Source organism: Megalobrama amblycephala, linkage group LG7 (genome assembly GCF_018812025.1).
Source record: "Megalobrama amblycephala isolate DHTTF-2021 linkage group LG7, ASM1881202v1, whole genome shotgun sequence".
NCBI lineage: Eukaryota > Metazoa > Chordata > Actinopteri > Cypriniformes > Xenocyprididae > Megalobrama > Megalobrama amblycephala.
In genome coordinates, this window is record NC_063050.1 from 55,393,371 (window position 1) to 55,416,325 (window position 22,955).

At 35.4% G+C, this 22,955-nt stretch overlaps 1 protein-coding gene across 1 annotated transcript in view; it reads left to right on the top strand.

The window, feature by feature from the left end:
- runx1 (RUNX family transcription factor 1) overlaps window positions 1-22,955 on the top strand; it is a 151,735-nt gene that overhangs the window by 62,147 nt on the left and 66,633 nt on the right. Inside the window, 4 exon segments of the mRNA XM_048198166.1 lie at window positions 17,493-17,580; window positions 20,259-20,527; window positions 20,611-20,781; window positions 20,909-20,988. The gene's annotated coding sequence lies outside the window, so the exon portion shown is untranslated.

The window sequence follows — 22,955 nt, forward strand, 5'->3', positions numbered from 1 at the left end:
TATGTGCATTTCAGTCTTTATTTAGATTATGAATATTTTATATTTTCATATTTTAAGATGAAAAATCTTAATAAAAGTTTGAATTTATTAATTTATTATCACTATTAATTGCATCTAACATGAAAGTTTGTAAATATATATATATATATATATATATATATATATATAGTTGCATGAAAACGTATGGGAACCACTTAAGTAAGATATTTTACATAAAAGATGTTTACATATATTCCACAAGACCAAAAATTAGCTGAATTTATTAAAGTAACCCTGTTCAAAAGTTTGGGAACCATTGATTCTCAATACTGTGTGTGGTTACCTGATGATCCACGACTGTTTGTTTGTTGTGTGATGGTTGTTCATGAGTCTCTTGTTTGTGTTTTCCAGCATTTTTTTTTTACATATTTGAACCCTTTCCAGCAGTGACTGAATGATTTTGAGATCTGTGTTTTCACACTGAGGACAACTGAGGGACTCAAACACAACTATTAAAAAAGGTTCAAACATTCACTGATGCTCCAGAAGGAAACACGATGCATTAAGAGTCTGGGGGTGAAAACTTTTGAACAGGATAAAGATATTCATTTTTTTTTTTTTTTTTTTTTATAACTGCCCTTCAGAAGCAACAGAAGATACTTGCATGTTTCCTGGGAGACAAATTAAGGGCAATTTACCTTGATCTTCAAATTCAAAAGTTTTCATCCCCCGGCTCTTAATGCATCGTGTTTCCTTCTGGAGCATCAGTGAATGTTTGAACCTTTTTTAATAGAGTCCCTCAATTGTCCTCAGTGTGAAAAGAGGGAACCAATGGTTCCCAAACTTTTGAATGGAGTTATTTTAATAAATTCAGCATTTTTTTTTCTTGTTGACTATATATATAAACATCTTTTATGTAAAATATCTTACTCAGGACAGTACTAAATAAAAAATAACATGCATTTTGTATGATCTGAATATATGGTAACACTTTAGTTTAGGGTCCAATTCTCACTATTAACTAGTTGCTTATTAGCATGCATATTACTAGAATATTGGTTGTTTATTAGTACTTATAAAGCAGATATTAATGCTTTATTCTGCATGACCACATTCTACATCCCTTAATCCTACCCAATAACTAAACTTAACAACCTTACTAACTATTAATTAAAAGTTTATTGAGGCAAAAGTCATAGTTAATATTAAGTATATACATGTGTATTTAAAAACTTGTATATTAGATGTGTTTAATCGATCTGACAGTTGCTGATTAAAAGTATATTTTTTCCCCCCAAAATAAATAAATGATTAACCCCAATCTTTTGAACTGTTTGTTAACTTCAGAGATGAAAATATTTCATTTTCCAAACATATTAAATGTATTCAGGGTCAGTGTTCAGTTAAATCTGCAGTCATTTTAATTCAAACTCACTCAATCTGCTCTAATAGTAAGGGGTATTGGTGCGGTGAAAAGGTATGTTTGCTCTTCTTGAGCCACCTGTTTTATCTCTCCCTAACTTTCTCTTTTTCTTTAGTACTCTCTCCCTCTCTCTCTCTAGTAGATCAAAGATGTTAATTACTGACTTACTCTAACACACACACACACACAGTGAACAGGCCAGCCATGACACTTGATCATGCACATGGTAATTACAGCACGCCTCAAACTACTGACACATGATCACCACGCTGTCAAAGGCAGCCTAATTACAGCTCACGCACACACACGCTCGCAGACAATCGCACAAACGCCAGCTATAGGTTAATTACAGACAGACGTGCCTCCAAGCACACTGTAATGCGAGCTAATGAAGCAGTTAGCAGGTGTGCGGTGTCGTGTTTGAGGAGACGGAAGCTTTCCATCAGTCAGAAAGCTGACGTCATTGAGACCTGCTGAACTGTGCATGAACGAGGAGAAAAAGACTGCGTTCAGAATGAAATTTGACATGCAAGTGCTTAAACTGGTTATGCTTAATAAGCCGACACTGCGTGTTGTCATATTAATGCGTTAATTCTTAAGGTCATAAACTGCTTAATGATAAACCGATCGGCACAGCTAGATTTTCAGCCGGCATGTCAACAACTTAACCTGCGTTCTGTCGGCTAATTGAAGTGAGCATGTGTGATATGTGACAGGAAAGCGTCCTTATACGGCAGATGGTATGGCGCGATGACCATTTTTTCCATCATTAAACTAGCAAAAGGTTTCAGACACGCCATAAGTGCACCTGCGCCATGTGCTTCAGACCTTATATTGTTAAAATAGGGCTCATAATGTCAGCATGTCAGACTTTTTTCTCACAATTCTGACGCAATTCTGAGAAAAAAGTCAGAACTGTGAGATAAAAAGTCGCAATTACCTTTTTTATTTTTTATTTATTGGTGGAAACAAGCTTCCATAGGTTATTGATTTGCATATAAACCAGTATTATTTCAATAGACTGAATAAACTGATTTTTGGTTGTTTTGTGTGCATGTAAACGTGCTCATTGATAATACAGGTGCTGGTCATATAATTAGAATATCGTGAAAAAGTTCATTTTTTTATTGTAAATTATTTTTAAAAATGAAACTTTCATATATTCTAGATTCCCTACATGTAAAGTAAAACATTTCAAAAGTTTTTTTTTTTTTTAAATTTTGATGATTAGAGTGTACAGCTCATGAAAGTCCAAAATCCAGTATCTCAAAATATTAGAATATTTACATTTGAGTTTCATTAAATGACCATCCCTACAGTATAAATTCCGGGTATCTCTTGTTCTTTGAAACCACACTAATGGGGAAGACTGCTGACTTGGCAATGGTCCAGGAGACAATCATTGACACCCTCCACAAAGAGAGTAAGTCACAGATGGTCATTACTGAATGGGGTGGCTGTTTACAGAGTGATGTATCAAAGCATATTAAATGCAAAGTTGACTAGAAGGAAGAAATTGGGTAGGCAAAGGTGCACAAGCAACAGGGATGATCACAAGCTTGAGAATACTGTCAAGTAAAGCTGATTCAAACACATGGGAGAGCTTCACAATGAGTCAAATGAAGCCGGAGTCAGCGCATCAAGAGCCACCACACTCAGACATCTTCAGGAAAAGGACTACCAAGCCACTTCTGAAACAGAAACAACGTCAGAAGCATCTTACCTGGGCTAAGGAGAAAAAGAACTGGACAGTGAACAGTGGTCGAAAGTCCTCTTTTCAGATAAAAAGTAAATTTTGCATTTCATGTTGAAATCATGGTCCCAGAGTCTGAAGGAAGACTGGAGAGGCACAGAATCCAAGCTGCTTGAAGTCTAGTGGGAAGTTTCTGAAGTTAGTAATGATTTGGGGGGCCGTGACATCTGCTGGTGTTGGTCCATTGTGTTTTATCAAGTGCAAAGTCAATGCAGCCATCTTCCAGGAGATTTTGGAGCACTTTATGCTTCCATCTGCTGACAAGCTTTATGGAGATGCTGATTTCCTTTTCCAGCAGGACTTTAGCACCTGCCCACAGTGCAAAAACCACTTCCAAGTGGTTTGCTGACCATGATATTACTGTGCTTTATTGGCCAGCCAACATGCCTGACCCCTGAATCTATGGGATATTTTCAAGAGAAAGATGAGAAACAGTCGATCCAACAATATACAGATGATCTGAAGGCTCAATAGTGCCTCAGCAGTGCCACAGGCTGATCACTTCCATGCCACACTTCACTGATGCTGTAATATGTGCTAGGAGCAAGTCATTTGCTGTAATATGTGCTGCCGACCAAGTATTGAGTGCACAAATGAACATACTTTAAAAAACTTGAACTTTTCTGTTTTGAAAATCCATTTTTTGATTGATCTTAGGAAATATTCTAATATTTTGAGATACTGATTTTTGGACTTTCATGAGCTGTATGATCTAATTATCAAAATTAAAAAAAAAAAAAAACATTTGAAATGTTTTACTTTACATGTAGGGAATCTAGAATATATGAAAGTTTCATTTTAAAAAATAATTTACAATAAAAAAATGAACTTGTTCACGATATTCTAATTATATGACCAGCACCTGTAATCATAAATATTTCTTGAGCATCAAATCATCATATTAGAATGATTTCTGAAGGATCATGTGACACTGAAGACTGCAGTAATGATGCTGAAAATTCAGCTTTGATCACTGGATATAAATTACATTTTACTATATTCAAACAGAAAACAGTCATTTTAAATTGAAAAAAAATATTTCACTATTTTTGATCAAATAAATGCAGACTTGCTGACCAGAAGACACTTCCTTCAAAAACAAACAATCTTACCAACCCAAGTCTTTTGAGCAGCAGTGTACATGCTGAGTATTGATATTTTGGAAGTTCTCTATATTCTCTCACTCTCTGTTGTTTTTGGTTGGATTTCTCATGTCCGTTCTCCACTGATGTGGACAGTCCACAAAAAACACCCTTAAACTTCATGCATTAGTCAGGGAGAAGCTCAGAAACTCTGGTTGACCTCTGAAACAGACTGAAGCATGTGGTCATTCACTTCTCGTTTCACAACTCAACAATTATCTTGACACAGACATGACCTCTACTGAGATCTCACAGTGTTTATGAGGAAAAACCCATGCTTGTTAACACTCTGGTGGTTTTACTTTAACAGTCAAATGTATGTTGTGTGTGGGGTCTTAAAAAGCTACAACTAGGCCAGAGGCTCCAATGTCAAGGGCAGTGACCTTTGACACCATCTAAACCACTGAACCGCGGCTCTAATGCTGGAGGTCACGGGAGGCGATTGTTGTAGCCTCTAAATTTAGACGCGCAAATGCAAACACAACTTCTGTTGACTGTGACTACATTAACACTGATATGAACTTGACCATTTTAAACAGAAATGTAAATGAACAAACTTACTTTAGAAGGAATATAAATAAGCGTAAGCGCTTAATAAGGTGATGACAGCATATGGAGAGTGTTTGTTTGTTTCTCTCGGTGCGTGTGTGGGGTCAGGGATTTGACGAGGGTAAAGCGGATAATTGGCCCCTTGTGGATCAGCCGAAGAGGATGAATAAAACCATTAAGACTCAGAGAATTTTCTTTTTTCATCTGTGTGTTTTATGCTGTATGAAAAGAGATGGCATTTCCTACAAATAGGGCACACTTTGGTGTCCCATCATTTTTAATAAAATTAAAAAAAAAGGGAAAGGAAAGGAAAAATCCTCACGTTCTTTTCCCCTCTGATATTTTTCCATTTATTTATTTATTAAACATTTTAATTTTTTATTTTTATTTTTTTTTTAAATGTTTTATTTTAATTTTTAAATATTTTATTCTATTTTTAAATATTTTATTTTTAAATATTTTACTACTATTTGTTTATTTCAGAGTAATTTAATGGCGTGTTTTTGTTGTTGTGAGAACTTTTAAATGTAATCTTTATTTATTTCTATTATTTGAATTCATTTTTATTTTATTTAACTTTTAAATCTTTATTTAAGATTTATTTTATTTATTTATTTATTTTATTTATTCATGCACGTGTTTGAGATGTTTTTTGTTGTGAGAACGTTTAAATGTTAGTTACATATTTATTGTTTTATTTTATTTTATTTGTTTATCTATTTATGTATTTATCTGTTTATTTGAGATTAACTTAAAAAATTACAAAAAATATTATTTGGCTTTTTGCCTGTATCCAAAAATTAAAATCATACTGCAGTGTCATAATTGACATAATCTGTTAATCATTATAATCATATTCAATAATAACATCTGTTGAATAAATTTACAATTATTTATAGTAAAAAAAAAAAAAAAAAAAAAACTGAATTTCCCTTTAATCGCCAAAACCCACTTTTTTCAGATTTAGTTTGCAACAAATGTATTGTATAAACAAAGATTAAATAATTTATCAAATAAAAACGTCTTTTTTAATTGGAAATTTGGTCACGCTTTAGTTTATGGTCCATTTCTCATTCTTAACTAATGATTAACTATGAAGTTTCCCTCAATAAACTACTAATTACTGCTTATTATAGTTAGTAAGGTTGTTAAGTTTAGTTATTGGGTAGAATTAAGGGATGTAGAATAAGGTCATGCAGAATAAGGCATTAATATCTGCTTTATAAGTATAAACAGCCAATATCCTAGTAATAATATATGCTAATAAGCAACTAGTTGATAGTGAGAATTGGACCCTGAACTAAAGTGTTACCATAAGTTTAATAAAAATTTAAAAATATGTTTTTTTAAGAAAAAAGTAAGTGTCTCTTTTGCCTAAACATTGGCTAAGAAAAAGGTTTCAGCCCCTATCGTGTAGCCATTGTGGAAAGTGGCAGGAATAATGTTGTGTTTTATGACCTGCACAGGGGGAGCTGTTAAGATCCTCTCTCTTTTTACCTATGCCGCAGTGGGACTCTTAGGGGTCGCTAACGTTTCCTCCTAACGGGGAGCAGACGATCATACGGCCCCCGCTGGATCTTCCCCAGGGTCACAAATCCATCATCTTCATCAGCGTTGGGCTTTAAACCAATCACCTGCTGAACGGCATCAGATCGACACACCCGCCCACCGCAGTAAAACTGACGGTGTAAGTCATTACAGTACAGTTCTTTACGACAGCTAACGCAGAAGATGACTCCAAACCGCAGGATTTGTGAATCATTAATGGCCGATTTACAGCATTTATTAGAGGAAGTGGCCACGTTAGGAAGTCCATTAAAAATGGAGGTGAAAACTTAGTTTCAAAACACATTAATGGAGTAGAGAAACAGCTGACAGAGCATTGCAGAAATCTGAATTACCTAAATGAGATCTCTCTAAAGGTTGTTTCTTCTAAACATCAGTGAGATTAAATGGAGAGTAAATGGAGCAATAAATTGTTCTTCTTGGTAAACATGCACTCTAAAAAATGCTGGGTTAAAAACAACCCAAGCTGGGTTAAAAATGGACAAACTCAGTGATTGGGTTGTTTTAACCCAGCGGATGTTTTTTAACCTAGCAAATGGGTTGTTTTAAGTTTTAACCCAGCGATATGATGTTTTAACCCAGAGGTTGGGGTGTTGTAACCCAGCGATTGGGTTGTTTTAACCCTGCGAATGTTTTTTTTAACCCAACGATTGGGTTGTTTTAACCCAGCAATTGTGTTGTTTTTACCCAGCAAGTGGGATGTTTTAACCCAGCGATTGGGTTATTTTTAAACTCAGCAATGGGGTTGTTTTAACCAAACGATTAGGGTTTTTTAATCCAGTGATTGGGTTGTTTTATCCCAGCGAATGGGTTGTTTTAACAGCGATTGGGGTGTTTTAACCCAGCGGTTGGGTTGTTTTAACCCAGCAATTGTGTTGTTTTTACCCAGCAAGTGGGATGTTTTAACCCAGTGATTGGGTTATTTTTAAACCCAGCAATTGGGTTGTTTTAACCCAGCAAATGTTTTTTAAACCAGCAAAATTTGGGTTGTTTTAATCCAGCGAATGGGGTTGTTTTAACCCAGCGAATGGGTTGTTTTAACCCAGCAAATGTTTTTTAAACCAGCAAAATTTGGGTTGTTTTAATCCAGTGATTGGGTTGTTTTATCCCAGCGAATGGGTTGTTTTAACAGCGATTGGGGTGTTTTAACCCAGCGGTTGGGTTGTTTTAACACAGCAAATGTTTTTTAAACCAGCAAAATTTGGGTTGTTTTAACCCAGCAAATGTTTTTTAAACCAGCAAAATTTGGGTTGTTTTAACAGCGATTGGGGTATTTTAACCCATCGATTGGATTGTTTTAACCCAGCAAATGGGATTGTTTTAACCCAGCGAATGGGTTGTTTTAACCCAGGGAATGGGTTGTTTTAACCCAGCAAATGTTTTTTAAACCAGCAAAATTTGGGTTGTTTTAACAGCGATTGGGGTATTTTAACCCAGCGATTGGATTGTTTTAACCCAGGGAATGAGTTGTTTTAACCCAGCAAATGTTTTTTAAACCAGCAAAATTTGGGTTGTTTTAACAGCGATTGGGGTATTTTAACCCAGCGATTGGATTGTTTTAACCCAGCTAATGGGATTGTTTTAACCCAGCGAATGGGTTGTTTTAACCCAGCGATTGGGTTGTTTTAACCCAGCAAATGTTTTTTAAACCAGCAAAATTTGGGTTGTTTTAACAGCGATTGGGGTATTTTAACCCAGCGATTGGATTGTTTTAACCCAGCGAATGGGATTGTTTTAACCCAGCGAATGGGATTGTTTTAACCCAGGGAATGGGTTGTTTTAACCCAGCAAATGTTTTTTAAACCAGCAAAATTTGGGTTGTTTTAACAGCGATTGGGGTATTTTAACCCAGCGATTGGATTGTTTTAACCCAGCGAATGGGATTGTTTTAACCCAGCGAATGGGTTGTTTTAACCCAGGGAATGGGTTGTTTTAACCCAGCGATTGGGTTGTTTTAACCCAGCAAATGTTTTTTAAACCAGCAAAATTTGGGTTGTTTTAACAGCGATTGGGGTATTTTAACCCAGCGATTGGATTGTTTTAACCCAGCGAATGGGTTGTTTTAACCCAGGGAATGGGTTGTTTTAACCCAGCAAATGTTTTTTAAACCAGCAAAATTTGGGTTGTTTTAACAGCGATTGGGGTATTTTAACCCAGCGATTGGATTGTTTTAACCCAGCGAATGGGGTTGTTTTAACCCAGCGAATGGGTTGTTTTAACCCAGGGAATGGGTTGTTTTAACCCAGTGATTGGGTTGTTTTATCCCAGCAAATGGGTTGTTTTAACCCAGCAAATGTTTTTTAAACCCGCAAAATTTGGGTTGTTTTATCCTAGCAAATAGGTTGTTTTAACAGCGATTGGGGTATTTTAACACAGCGATTGGATTGTTTTAACCCAGTGGTTGGGTTAAATGTTTGCCCAACCTGCTGGGTAGTTTTATTTAACTCAACTATGTTTAAAAATTACTGTATTGCTTAAAATGAACCCAAAATATTTTGGAAATTAACATTTCTTAATAAGTTTAATGAATAATAATTAAACAATAAACATTTATTAAATTGCTTATTAATAAATGTTCACCTTTTGATTATTATTGTTTCCTCTAGTAATTATGTGTCTGATTTTTAATTTCCAACATATTTTGGGTTCATTTTAAGCCAGACATATAGTAATTTTTAAACAATAGTTGAGTTAAAACTACCCAGCACATTGGGTTAAAACATTTAACCCAACCACTGGGTCAAAACAACCGAATCACTGGGTTGTTTTTAACCCAGCATTTTTTAGATTGTTATTAAAATTTTTGAGAGTGTCCTTTATTGGGCGTATGTAAACTTTTTTTTACTTTTGATATTTGTTGTTTTTCTTATTTATTTATTCAGCGTTTATTAATGAAGGACTCGGACAGTGTGCTCTTGCAGTAATTCATGCATGGCCGTGTAAAGCTGCTCGCAGTGATTTTAAGGCTCTGATGGGCTGACATACAGACGAGGGGTCAGAACCCTCTGTCACGCCGCTTGCCTCGTATACCAGACTAATTAGCTGATTAAACGCCATCGATAACGTTCAGTCCATTAATTACTGCCGGTTGTTGTGGAGCTGTAAGCAGCGATGAGTAAAAGATGTGAATTGATCATGAAGATAAATTCAGTCTAATTGAGATGGAAACACAATGCATTTCTCAAAGAGATCTCAGGCCTTTGTAATTATCAAAGTAGCTTGTTTGGCTTATTAGCTGTAAGTTGAGAATAAATCAGGGACTTTTTGCCTTTATGTTTTTGAAATCATATTGGAGATGGAAAAAAAGGGATGAAATTAGGGATGTCTCACCGCACTACATCCCTCATGTCATTAAGATTTGAGGATGGACTTTTTAAAAAAAAAAAATCTATACTTTTATTCAGCAAGCATGCATTAAATTTATTAAAAGTGACAATAAAGTTATGTTACAAAATATTCTATTTCAAAAAATGTGTCTCTTTTGAACTTTCTATTCATCAAAGAATCCTCACTCATCTTATATATTTGTAGTTGCATTCTTGAAGAATAATGAAGAATTACCATGCTACATGTTCATAAAATCATAGTAATATCATGGTACTATGTGGCAGTTTGTAGGACTAAAACAGACCAGGGGTTTGAGTTTCCCATATTGAAGGTTGAGCAAATGTTTCCAGTGTGTGTGTGTGTGTGTGTGTGTTTAGTTGGGGAGTGTGGGGTGAGTCGTCTGCTAACTTCATTTACTGGAATGATGAGAAATGTGTGTGAAAACATTCACATCTGTCTGTGAGCGTCTCGATTCAGCGTCGTCCCTCATGTACACTAAGGGAAATTCGAGTGCAAGCTCAACTGCCGATCTAACACACAAACATGCCAAACAGACGTTAACAACATTCTTACACCGATAATCACAGTCAAAACATCCCCTGCGACAAACACACACACTGTCATCAGTGTTTTCAAGGCCTTGATTGTGTTTCAAACACACCAGCATGTGTGAAGATTTCAGAGACAATCGCTCGTCTCTCTTTAATCCGAATGCCAGTCCTGTTAGCCAATGTCTCATCTCACACATCTGCTCTCATGAGCTTCAGCATGGCTCAATGATCGCTCATCGTCGACATCATCAGCCAGCGGGAGTTAGAGATAAAATGCATATCACACACTGCGTCTATGTGGCAAGCATTACAGCGTAGAGGAGGTATTAGTGTGTGACCTTGTGTTTCTGAGAGCTCTATAATGCTGAAAGTGCTCTTGATATGTAAGTCACTGAAAGTCGTTTCAGAAGCGGAGGAAGTTTTCTTTAGAATAACATGCACTAATGAATCTTTCAGAATATGACCAGGAACATAAATAAATAGAGTAAACAGAGTCAAATGTTAATTAAATGCAGGTTTTTAGGTGGTCCTTTTCTACTGATGTCTACAAATTTCCATCTGTGTGAATCTCAGAAACTGAATAATATTGTTGGTAAAATGTGATTAATTTCTGAATCGATTCATTCAGATGATTTGTTTCAATGAATCAGTTTAAAACAGTTATTTTAGTAGTATTTATTAACCCTTTCAGACATAGAGGTCACCACAGTGGACAACTACTCAAAAAGCACTTTCTTGCTTATGCATGGGTTTTTTATGGCATAGTTGCACATCAACCTCTACAGTGGACCCTAGTGCATCATACTATACATTGCCACCAAGTGGAAAGCCGTTGTATGTCGTTTTTAATGTATGTAACTCTAAGCATTACTTTACTCATAACATCAAAAAAGTAATCGGATTACATAATGCACATTACTTGTAATGCTTTACTTTACTCGTAGCATCAAAAAGTAATCTGGTTACGTAATGCATTTTACTTGTAATGCGTTACTTGTAACATAGAAAAGTAATCTGATTACGTAATGCACGTTACTTGTAATGTGTTACTTGTAACATCAAAAAGTAATCTGATTACGTGATGCACATTACTTGTAATGCTTTACTCGGAACATCAAAAAGTAATCTGATTACGTAATGCACATTACTTGTAATGTGTTACTTTACTCATAACATCAAAACGTAATCTGATTACATAATGCACATTACTTGTAATGCTTTACTCGTAACAACAAAAAGTAATCTGATTGCGTAATGCACGTTACTTATAATGCGTTACTTTACTCGTAACATCAAAAAGTAATCTGATTACGTAATGCAGATTAGTTGTAATGCTTTACTCGTAACATCAAAAAGTAATCTGATTGCGTAATGCACGTTACTTGTAATGTATTACTTTACTCGTAACATAATGCATTACTTGTAACAATGTAATGCATTACTTGTAACATCAAAAAGTAATCTGATTATGTAATGCACATTACTTGTAATGCATTACTTTACTTGTTAGATCAAAAGGTAATCTGATTATGTAATGCCATTATTTGTAATGCGTTACTTTACTTGTAACATCAAAAAGTAATCTGATTACGTAATGCACATTACTTGTAATGCTTTACTTGTAACATCAAAAAGTAATCTGATTACGTAATGCACGTTACTTGTAATGCTTTACTTTACTCGTAACATAATGCATTACTTGTAACAATGTAATGCATTACTTGTAACATCAAAAAGTAATCTGATTATGTAATGCACATTACTTGTAATGCATTACTTTACTTGTTAGATCAAAAGGTAATCTGATTACGTAATGCCATTATTTGTAATGCGTTACTTTACTTGTAACGTCAAAAAGTAATCTGATTACGTAATGCACATTACTTGTAATGCTTTACTTGTAACATCAAAAAGTAATCTGATTATGTAATGCACATTACTTGTAATGCATTACTTTACTTGTTAGATCAAAAGGTAATCTGATTACGTAATGCCATTATTTGTAATGCGTTACTTTACTTGTAACGTCAAAAAGTAATCTGATTACGTAATGCACATTACTTGTAATGCTTTACTTGTAACATCAAAAAGTAATCTGATTACGTAATGCAGATTAGTTGTAATGCTTTACTCGTAACATCAAAAAGTAATCTGATTGCGTAATGCACGTTACTTGTAATGCATTACTTTACTCGTAACATAATGCATTACTTGTAACAATGTAATACATTACTTGTAACATCAAAAAGTAATCTGATTATGTAATGCACATTACTTGTAATGCATTACTTTACTTGTTAGATCAAAAGGTAATCTGATTACGTAATGCCATTATTTGTAATGCGTTACTTTACTTGTAACGTCAAAAAGTAATCTGATTATGTAATGCACATTACTTGTAATGCTTTACTTGTAACATCAAAAAGTAATCTGATTACGTAATGCACGTTACTTGTAATGCGTTACTTTACTCATAACATCAAAACGTAATCTGATTACATAATGCACATTACTTGTAATGCTTTACTCGTAACATCAAAAAGTAATCTGATTGCGTAATGCATGTTACTTGTAATGCGTTACTTTACTCGTAACATTAAAAAGTAATCTGATTACGTAATGCATGTTACTTGTAATGCATTACTTGTAACATCAAAAAGTAATCTGATTACGTAATGCACATTACTTGTAATGCATTACTTTACTTGTTAGATCAAAAGGTAATCTGATTATGTAATGCCATTATTTGTAATGCGTTACTTTACTCGTAACATCAAAAAGTAATCTGATTATGTTATTCATGTTACTTGTAATGCGTTACCATCTATACTGCTCATTTCAGATGAGATAGAACAAACCTGATCGCTAGGTTTATTATTTCTATGTTAGAAATGTGTCCATCTTGAGCAAAATCAGAATTATCAGCTAATAAAGGTAAATCGACATACTCTGGTACACTGGAGGGAGTATCTGAATTAGGTTTCCACAGTTTTACCTTGACAGATTGTAGAGATCTCTGATGGAATCACATCCTCATGTTCTGATATCAAAGATATGTGAAGTTCAACTTGTATGAAGTTCAATTGCATTTGCAGTATTTCACATTGTTTTTGTTGTTGTTTTTTTAAGTTTTTTTCATAAAATATATCTGTTTAGTATTTAATCATTTTTATTTGAGTTTAGTTTTAATGATTTTAGTTCATTAAATCAAATTGACAAAACATATGTTTTTAATATTTTATTTTATTTAATATAATGTTTATGTTCATTAAATTAACAACAAATCATTGTCAAATATTGTTTTTTACCCTTTACATTGATTTAAAACTGCAAATCGGTTAAAATTGTTTGCAGTAAATCACTACTAAATTAACATAATTATGATTTCAGATATTTCAGCAATAAAACTCCATTACATGATATTATCTGCTGCCTTTACATTTTATTGAACTTTTGATGACACAACTTTGATCATAGATTTTTTTTATCAATTAATTTATTATTATATTTTCCACCCAGTCTTATTTTCTTTACAGTAATGAGTGATTTTTTCCACAATAATAATTATTGCATTTTATTGCAAAACATATTCCATTAAAATCATTTCCATTAAAAAAATGATTTGTTATGCATTATAGTTGAAATATGACCTGGATATGTTCTTGACAGGTTCAACTCAGATACGGTGTCTGATGCACTACTGTACAAAAGAACGCTTCATTCATTAGCAGTGTTTTGATGTCAGACTTATTGTGTTTTTCTAGCAGAGAATACCTGCTTTCATGAGCCTGTCTGGGTTAAACGCCTCATAACTGATGATATCATCCTTCCCTTCAGGAATTACCCGGTGCGTTGACTGTGTGGGTGAGACATGCATGTGTGTGTGTGTGTGTGTGTGTATGATGATTATATGTTGATGGGTCAATGGTCAGAAATGCTATTCTGTCCCGGGGGTCTCAGTGACTCATGGGTTCTGACCTCGAGTGTTTGGGGATCAAAGCGCCGCCGTTGTCTTTGTTACGAACACAAAGCATGCTTTCTGCTTTCTCCTCCTGTTGCTTCACCTGGTTTCACATTTCACTGGCTGCTGGGCCGAGCGCCAAACAATGACAGTTATGAACATTACCTTAGTGCTTACATATGAAAAGATACGTGCTGTCTCTCTCATCGTCTTTAATCTGCCATTCTTTCATTGTAACGTTTGCTCAAACACACACACACACACACACACACACACACACACACACACACACACACACACACACACACACACACACACACTTGTTGCTGATATTATTAAGCTATTCTAGGTCATCTGTCAGCGGCCAAAAGAGTATCTGAACACTTAGTCATAGTCATTAATGTCTGAATGTCATTGCATCAGATATAAAATATGCCATTTATTGTACAGAAAGATGCACAGATACACTTTACCATCAAAACATTTGACAAAAAAAGGTTTGTTGGGTTTGAAATACTAAAACAGTTGATGAAGACAGTCAGTATTGTGTTTGTTTGTGGTTAGTTGGTGGATTATGTTGGTAGTTAATGTGATTTTACACTTGAGGAGAACTGACTGCTTACAACCACTAAAAATCACCAAAACACCAGCTGATTCAAAGATACTGAGCATAAATGTAATGACATTAGGACACTTTTAAGTGTGACTTAAGTGTTCAAATACATGTTTTATTAACTGAAGATTCCTGTCATTCTCTGGCAAACGACAACATAGTCCGATACTGTCTGCCAAGGCGGCGCTGGGATGTTTTCCCGGTTACGTTTAACTCTCACACTCTGCATGTGTGTGTGTGTGTGTTTGAAAAAATTCCAGTCACTAAACTCAATGCCTCCATTTTCTTTTTTTAGGTTTTTTAGTAGCAGTGAAGATAAAATCCCAAAATAAACAGATTTTTTATCACTCTATATAAAGGTCATGGTTAAATGCCATCGTTTTTTTTTTTTTCACAACCAGCTGCGTTTCAGGAATATCTCTTCATGTGTTTACTGACTGCATGAGATTTCCTGATTCTATTTAAACACATACTGTATGCACTAAACCATCAGTGAGATATATATATGTATATAGAGAGAGAGAGAGAGAGAGAGAGAGAGAGAGAGGAAATTAATGCTACAATGCGTTACAAAAGTGACAGTAAAGATATTTATAATGTTACAAAAGATTCTCTTTCAAATAAATGCTGTTCTTTAGAACTTTCTATTCATCAAAGAATCCTGAATCAACATTGATGATAATCAGAAATGTTTCTTGAGCAGCAAATCATCATATTAGAATGATTTCTGAAGGTTCATGTGACACTGAAGACTGGAGTAATGATGCTGAAAATACAGCTTTGATCACAGGATATAAATTACACTTTACTATATATTCACATTGAAAACAGCTGTTTTAAATTGTAAAAATATTTCGCAATTTTACTGTTTTTAGTGTATGTTTAATGAAATAAATGCAGCCTTGGTGAGCAGAAGAGCTAAAAACATTTTCATAATTAGTATTTTTGAATGGTTTTCCAGTAAAAACATCTCCGCATCCTTAAAAATAGATACAAAACCTCTAACATTAAGTATTAAACTTCAGTGTCGTCTAGTTTGGCTTGGGCTTAAAATCATGATATTGTATTTCTGAACGTAATTTTCTTTTCTATTTTAACATTTTTTGTAGCGTAACTGTTGCTTAGTGGATTATTTTCTAATGCTGAAACTGTCGGTCGTTGTCATGTGAAAGTGCAGAGGGAGGTTTGGTGTTGGACTGACAGGAACAGAGGTCGGCCGGGAGGGGAATTCTCACAGTTTGCTGTTCTGTCTGTCTGAATCATCCTCCTCCAGCAGTGGGAATGTCAGCAGGTGTTTCTCCCCCTGTTCGCTCCCTCACCGCCTCCCCGCAGGACAGAGAAATCTCTATCAAATCTCAATAGTTTCTCCTAGATTGCACTAGGACGCGTGACCTTTCCAACGTGATTACGTCATGCGTGGCGTGTCGCAGAGCAGTGCAAGACAAGCATTTGGGGTTAAAAAGTACATTTTTTATTTTATTTGTTGTCTAGATGGTTTCTCTAGATTAGACTCTTATTCTTCGTCTGGGATCATGTAGAGCTCTTTGAAGCTGCACTGAAACTGACATTTGGACCTTCAACCCGTTGAACCCCAGTGAAGTCCACTATAAGGGGAAAAATCCTGGAATTTTTTCCCTTAGAAACCTTCATTTCTTTTCCACTGAAGAAAGAAAGACATAAACATCTTGGATGACACGGGGGTGAGTAAATTATCAGGAAATTTTAATTCTGAAGTGAAATATTGCTTTACTTTAGCTGCAAACACCACTCTCATTTTCTCCTTTCCCTTCCTCCAGTTGCTGAACTCCTGGCCTGCCGTGACTCAGGGTTTAATAATTATATTCATCATGACTGGAGTCTTTATCCACAGAGAAAATCTACAGAAAGAAATGTGCAAGGAAAGTCCCTGTTTTTATCTCTTAACCTAAACCAGAGGCAGAAGAAACATCTGTTGCATTTAAAAAAAAATAAAAATCATTGTGGAGGAATTATAAGGAATTATTTTCTGCACTGTCACAATTTCATTTCACTTTCCACACCCAGTTGTCATTACTGTAATGTGTCTGGATTTTAGTTGTTATTCCTCATAGTCATCCTGCCTGGACACACAATGATGTTTGTATTATTTAAATCAGCATAAATTAAAAGAAATGCAACAATATTTATTTATTCATCAGTCCATTCATTCTTTTATTGTGAAAAAGTGTCAAAATAATTTGGTTTACTATGTTATTTAGCTTATTTTCTCTTTCTGGTCTATGTTTTTGGAGAAGTATCCCATAAAGATACATGGGTGGACATGCAGAAATGTCTCCGGCCAATAAAACGAGGAGTGTTTTTTTTTCTCTCTCAGGAATGAGGATATGCATTTCCACGATGCGGCACAATTTGTTGCCGTGGGAACACAGCAGGAGACTTGTGTGTAGGACAGCTGTGTGTCCCAGACATCAAATAAAATAAATAAATAACCGATAGACAGTCCTCCTACTCACCGCTCTCAGTTCTGCTAGACAACATTTAATGTTTTCTGGCTTGTAACATTAACTGAACCTCAGCATATTGAAGCTTCTTCAGGTTAATGCAATTAAGAAACTTTAAGAATGCTGCTTCTCTTCTTTTCTCTTTTAGAGAGTTTTGCCAAATGCAGTTTGATTTACTGTCAACATCTACACAAGGAAATCCAGGACACACACGTCCCTTGATTTAAGAGCTTCAGGTACATTTCTAAACTTCTAAAATTGAAGTTTTATATTGTAAATAACCTCTTAAAGTTTGGAAAAACTTAAATCCGCAAATGTAAGATGTTTAATATATTTACTGGGTTGTTTCAATTATTAAGCATTTCAGTACAACACATTACATATATTACTACTATAAGGGAAGTGCACGAGTACTCTGAAGTGACACCAATGATTGATAATGTAAACAATGATCGGTAATTATACTGAAGTGACTTTTTGCTAAATTTGAAATTCATTAACAACTCTACAAATAGGGACCTCATTTTTAATTTCATAATTTTCAGCACATTTTTTAACAAAAATTAAAAACTGCATTAAAAACATGATGGCGAGTGAATAGTGTGTGCACTTATTATGATTATTACGGTAATCTGCAGGAAGCACAAAAAGACAACCAAGATGTTTTTCATTGAGTATAACCTCAATAATATTAAATACAGTAACACCAAAGCCTCTCATTTTGTCCTTAAAGGTGCCCTAGAACCAGTTTTTACATGTAATATAAGTCTAAGGTGTCCCCTAAATGTGTCTGTGAAGTTTCAGCTCAAAATACCCCATAGGTTTTTTTTAATAAATTTTTTTTAACTGCCTATATTGGGGCATCATTAACTATGCACCGATTCAGGCTGCGGCCCCTTTAAATCACACGCTCCCTGCCCCCCCGAGCTCTCGACTATATTACAGCGCATTTACAAAGTTCACACAGCTAATATAACCCTCAAATGGATCTTTACAAGATGTTCGTCATCATGCTGCATGCATGCGTCGGATCATGTGAGTATAGTATTTATTTGGATGTTTACATTTGATTCTGAATGAGTTTGATAGTGCTCCGTAGCTAAAGCTAACATTACACACTGTTGGAGAGATTTATAAGGAATGAAGTTGTGTTTATGCATTATACAGACTGCAAGTGTTTAAAAATGAAAATAGCGACGGCTCTTGTCTCCGTGAATACAGTAAGAAACAATGGTAACTTTAACCACATTTAACAGTACATTAGCAACATGCTAATGAAACATTTAGAAAGACAATTTACAAATATCACTAAAAATATCATGTAATCATGGATTATGTCAGTTATTATTGCTCCATCTGCCATTTTTCGCTGTTTTCCTTGCTTGCTTACCTAGTCTGATGATTCAGCTGTGCAGATCCAGACGTTAATACTGGCTGCCCTTGTGTAATGCCTTGAACATGGGCTGGCATATACAAATATTGGGGGCGTACATATTAATGATCCCGACTGTTACGTAACAGTCGGTGTTATGTTGAGATTCGCCTCTTTCAGAGGTCTTTTTAAAAAATGAGATTTATATAAGAAGGAGGAAACAATGGAGTTTGAGACTCACTGTATGTCATTTCCATGTACTGAACTCTTGTTATTCAACTATGCCAAGATAAATTCAATTTTTGATTCTAGGGCACCTTAAAGAAAAAGAAATGCTGTTCTTAAGAAAATATTTGCAAAAGATTTTTTGAAGAATTGCACTTAGACATTCTTAACTCAACTTTTGAGAATTTATCCTGAGAAATGTCTTTACTTAAATTCTTAAATTCTGTCATCATTTACTCCTCCTCAAGTTGTTCCAAACCTGTACAAGTTTCCTTTTTCTGTTGAACACAAAAGAAGATATTTTGAAGAATGTTGGTAAGTAAACAGACGGCACCCATTGACTTCCATAGTATTTTTTCTCCTTCTATGGATGTCAATGGGGCCCGTTAACTGTTAGGTTAATAACATTATAACATGATTTTTTTTTTCATCCCTTTAAAATCTTTTAATGTTTTATTTTAAATTGTTAGTTCACCCAAAAATGAAAATTCTGTCATTAATTACTTTTATTTTAAGATATTTTTGTCTTTTAAGATATTTTTGATAAAATCCGATGGCTCAGTGAGGCCTCTATTGACAGCAAGTTAATTTACACTTTCAATTCCCAGAAAGCTACTAAAGACATATTTAAAACAGTCATGTGATTACAGAGGTTCAACCTTAATGTTATGAAGTGACGAGAATACTTTTTGTGTGCCAAAAAAACTAAATAATGACTTTATTCAACAATTTCTAGTGATACGCGATTTCGAAACACTGCTTCACGAAGCTTCGAAGCTTTACAAATTTTTAGTTTCGAATCAGTTCGGAGCGTGTATCAAACTGCCAAAGTCACGTGATTTCAGTAAACGAGGATTCGTTACGTCATAAGTGTTTTCGAAACAAAATGTACAAAATGTATTCTTGTTGCTTTATAACATTAAGGTTGAACCACTGCAGTCACATGACTGTTTTAACGATGTCTTTAGTTGCTTTCTGGGCAATGAAACTTGCTGTCAATGGAAGCCTCGCTAAACCATCGGATTTCATCAAAAATATCTTCTTTTTTTATTATTATGGGTCTGGCACGACATGAGGGTGAGTAATTAATGACAAACATTTTGGGGCGAACTAACCCTTTGATGTCATATGATCTTCAGACCAGCACATTGGTTCTAAGTCTGGAAACACAGAACTTAGTTAATCTGTCTGTAAAGTTTTTGCCATTGCATTATATAACAAAATATCAATGCAAGTGGCACATGCACCAATCACTGACACTGCAGCCTGTTTTTGAAACCAAAATTTGAAATTCAAAATGAAACTCAACTGTTTCAGCACAATCAAACAGGCATTCTACAACACTGACGTCTGTAGAAGTGTGTCTGCATGCTGGGCTGAAATCTGACTCCGGGTCGGGAGGGAGAGCAGCTGGTCGCACACGCCGATACCACCTAAAGCACTCCGCCCACCACTCCCAAACCTCCCGTCCAAACGGTTGAGAGGACGGCGAGGACACAGGTGTGGGTGTGTTTGGCATGTGCTGGAGGCGTGGTGCAGGTGTACATGTGCCAATTTGAGGCCGTCTAAGCTGGAGGTGGACGCAGGTGTGTGGCTACGATATAATAGGCGCTTGAGGGGCTGCAAGGGGGCGTTTCTGCGTCATGTGAGCATGGTGTTTTTTTGACAGAATGAAACCTCCTAATCAGCTGCATGATGGGCAAGAGTCTTGTGCGATATCATGACCCGCATGGACGTGTAATGCAATGCCTTCATTAAGGGCAGGTGAGACGGTAACGAGGCCTGCAATTATGTTGACGCCCGTCATGCAAAACACATAATGACGTATGATTTGATCCAGGTAATGCAATCATTTTGGGAAATATTTTACTCATAGCATTAAATGTGTTTGCATGTCAGATGATAAAAGTGAAATTTGGATATTATGAGAGTTTATTGTTGGTAAACACTCTTATATCGTGTCTCAGGCAGAATCAACAGATTAAAAAGATAGGAAAGGCGCCATGCAACGTGCAAAACACGTAATGAGGTCTATGGTTTGAAGCAGGTAAAGAGACATCAAAATATGTGACAGAAGTGACACTTGATATTTTCTCAGAATTTCACTTTTATTTTGTTTTTTAATCCAATGACATTTATGTATTTTAAGTGTGGCTTAAATGCCTTCTTATCTCACTGTATATGTGTTATCTTTGTAAATATTTCTGACTAGATATTGTTTTTAGACCATAATGAGGGTTTATTGTCAGTAAATGCACTGGATTTCTTTTTCTGTTTGTCTTGCAGAATCAACAGTTTGAAATCATATGTAACATGTAAAATGCATAATGAAGATAATGCATAGAAATGTTTTTTGCAGTTCACTTTCAAATAACTTGTTGGCTCTCCATCATCAAATATGCCATTTAATTTTCATTGCAATTGAATGTCAGATGTGCTTAAAATTATTTGGACACTTACAAATATATGAATGTCATTACATTGAACAAAATCATCAAACGAAGCAACATATGCAAGGAAACAACACTTTATTTTCTTAGAATATTTTGTTTTCTAATGTAGTTACATTTATAGTGGCTTAAATTTCTTTTCTACTGTATACAGTATGTGAAAATTTTATACATAATTCTGATACATTCTAAAAAATGCTGGGTTAAAAACAACCCAAGTTGGGTTGAAAATGGAAAAACCCTGTGATTGGGTTGTTTTGACCCAGTGGTTGGGTTAAATGTTTGCCCAACATGCTGGGCAGTTTTATTTAACCCAACTATTATTTAAAAAATAACTATATGGCTGGCCTAAAATGAACACAAAGCAAGCAATACAGTAATTTTTAAACAATCGTTGAGTTAAATAAAACTACCCAGCAGGTTGGGTAAATATTCAACCTAGCCGCTGGGTTAAAACAGCCCAATTGCTGAGTTTGTCTATTTTCAACCCAACTTTTAACCCAGCCACTGGGTTAAAACAGCCCAATCGCTGGATTTGTATATTTCCATCCCAACTTTTAACCCAACCGCTGGGTTTGTCTATTTCCAACCCAACTTTTAACCCAACCGCTGGGTTAAAAAAGCCTAATTGCTGAGTTTGTTTATTTTCAACCCAACCGCTGGGTTAAAACAGCCCAGTCGCTGGATTTGTATATTTCCATCCCAACTTTTAACCCAAACGCTGGGTTAAAACAGCCCAGTCGCTGGGTTTGTATATTTCCATCCCAACTTTTAACCCAACCGCTGGGTTAAAACAGCCCAGTCGCTGGATTTGTATATTTCCATCCCAACTTTTAACCCAACCGCTGGGTTTGTCTATTTCCAACCCAACTTTTAACCCAACCACTGGGTTAAAAAAGTCTAATTGCTGAGTTTGTTTATTTTCAACCCAACTTTTAACCCAACCGCTGGGTTAAAACAGCCCAGTCGCTGGATTTGTATATTTCCATCCCAACTTTTAACCCAACCGCTGGGTTTGTCTATTTCCAACCCAACTTTTAACCCAACCACTGGGTTAAAAAAGTCTAATTGCTGAGTTTGTCTATTTTCAACCCAACTTTTAACCCAGCCACTGGGTTAAAACCCAATCGCTGGATTTGTATATTTCCATCCCAACTTTTAACCCAACCGCTGGGTTTGTCTATTTCCAACCCAACTTTTAACCCAACCGCTGGGTTAAAAAAGCCTAATTGCTGAGTTTGTTTATTTTCAACCCAACCGCTGGGTTAAAACAGCCCAGTCGCTGGATTTGTATATTTCCATCCCAACTTTTAACCCAAACGCTGGGTTAAAACAGCCCAGTCGCTGGGTTTGTATATTTCCATCCCAACTTTTAACCCAACCGCTGGGTTAAAACAGCCCAGTCGCTGGATTTGTATATTTCCATCCCAACTTTTAACCCAACCGCTGGGTTTGTCTATTTCCAACCCAACTTTTAACCCAACCACTGGGTTAAAAAAGTCTAATTGCTGAGTTTGTTTATTTTCAACCCAACTTTTAACCCAACCGCTGGGTTAAAAAAGTC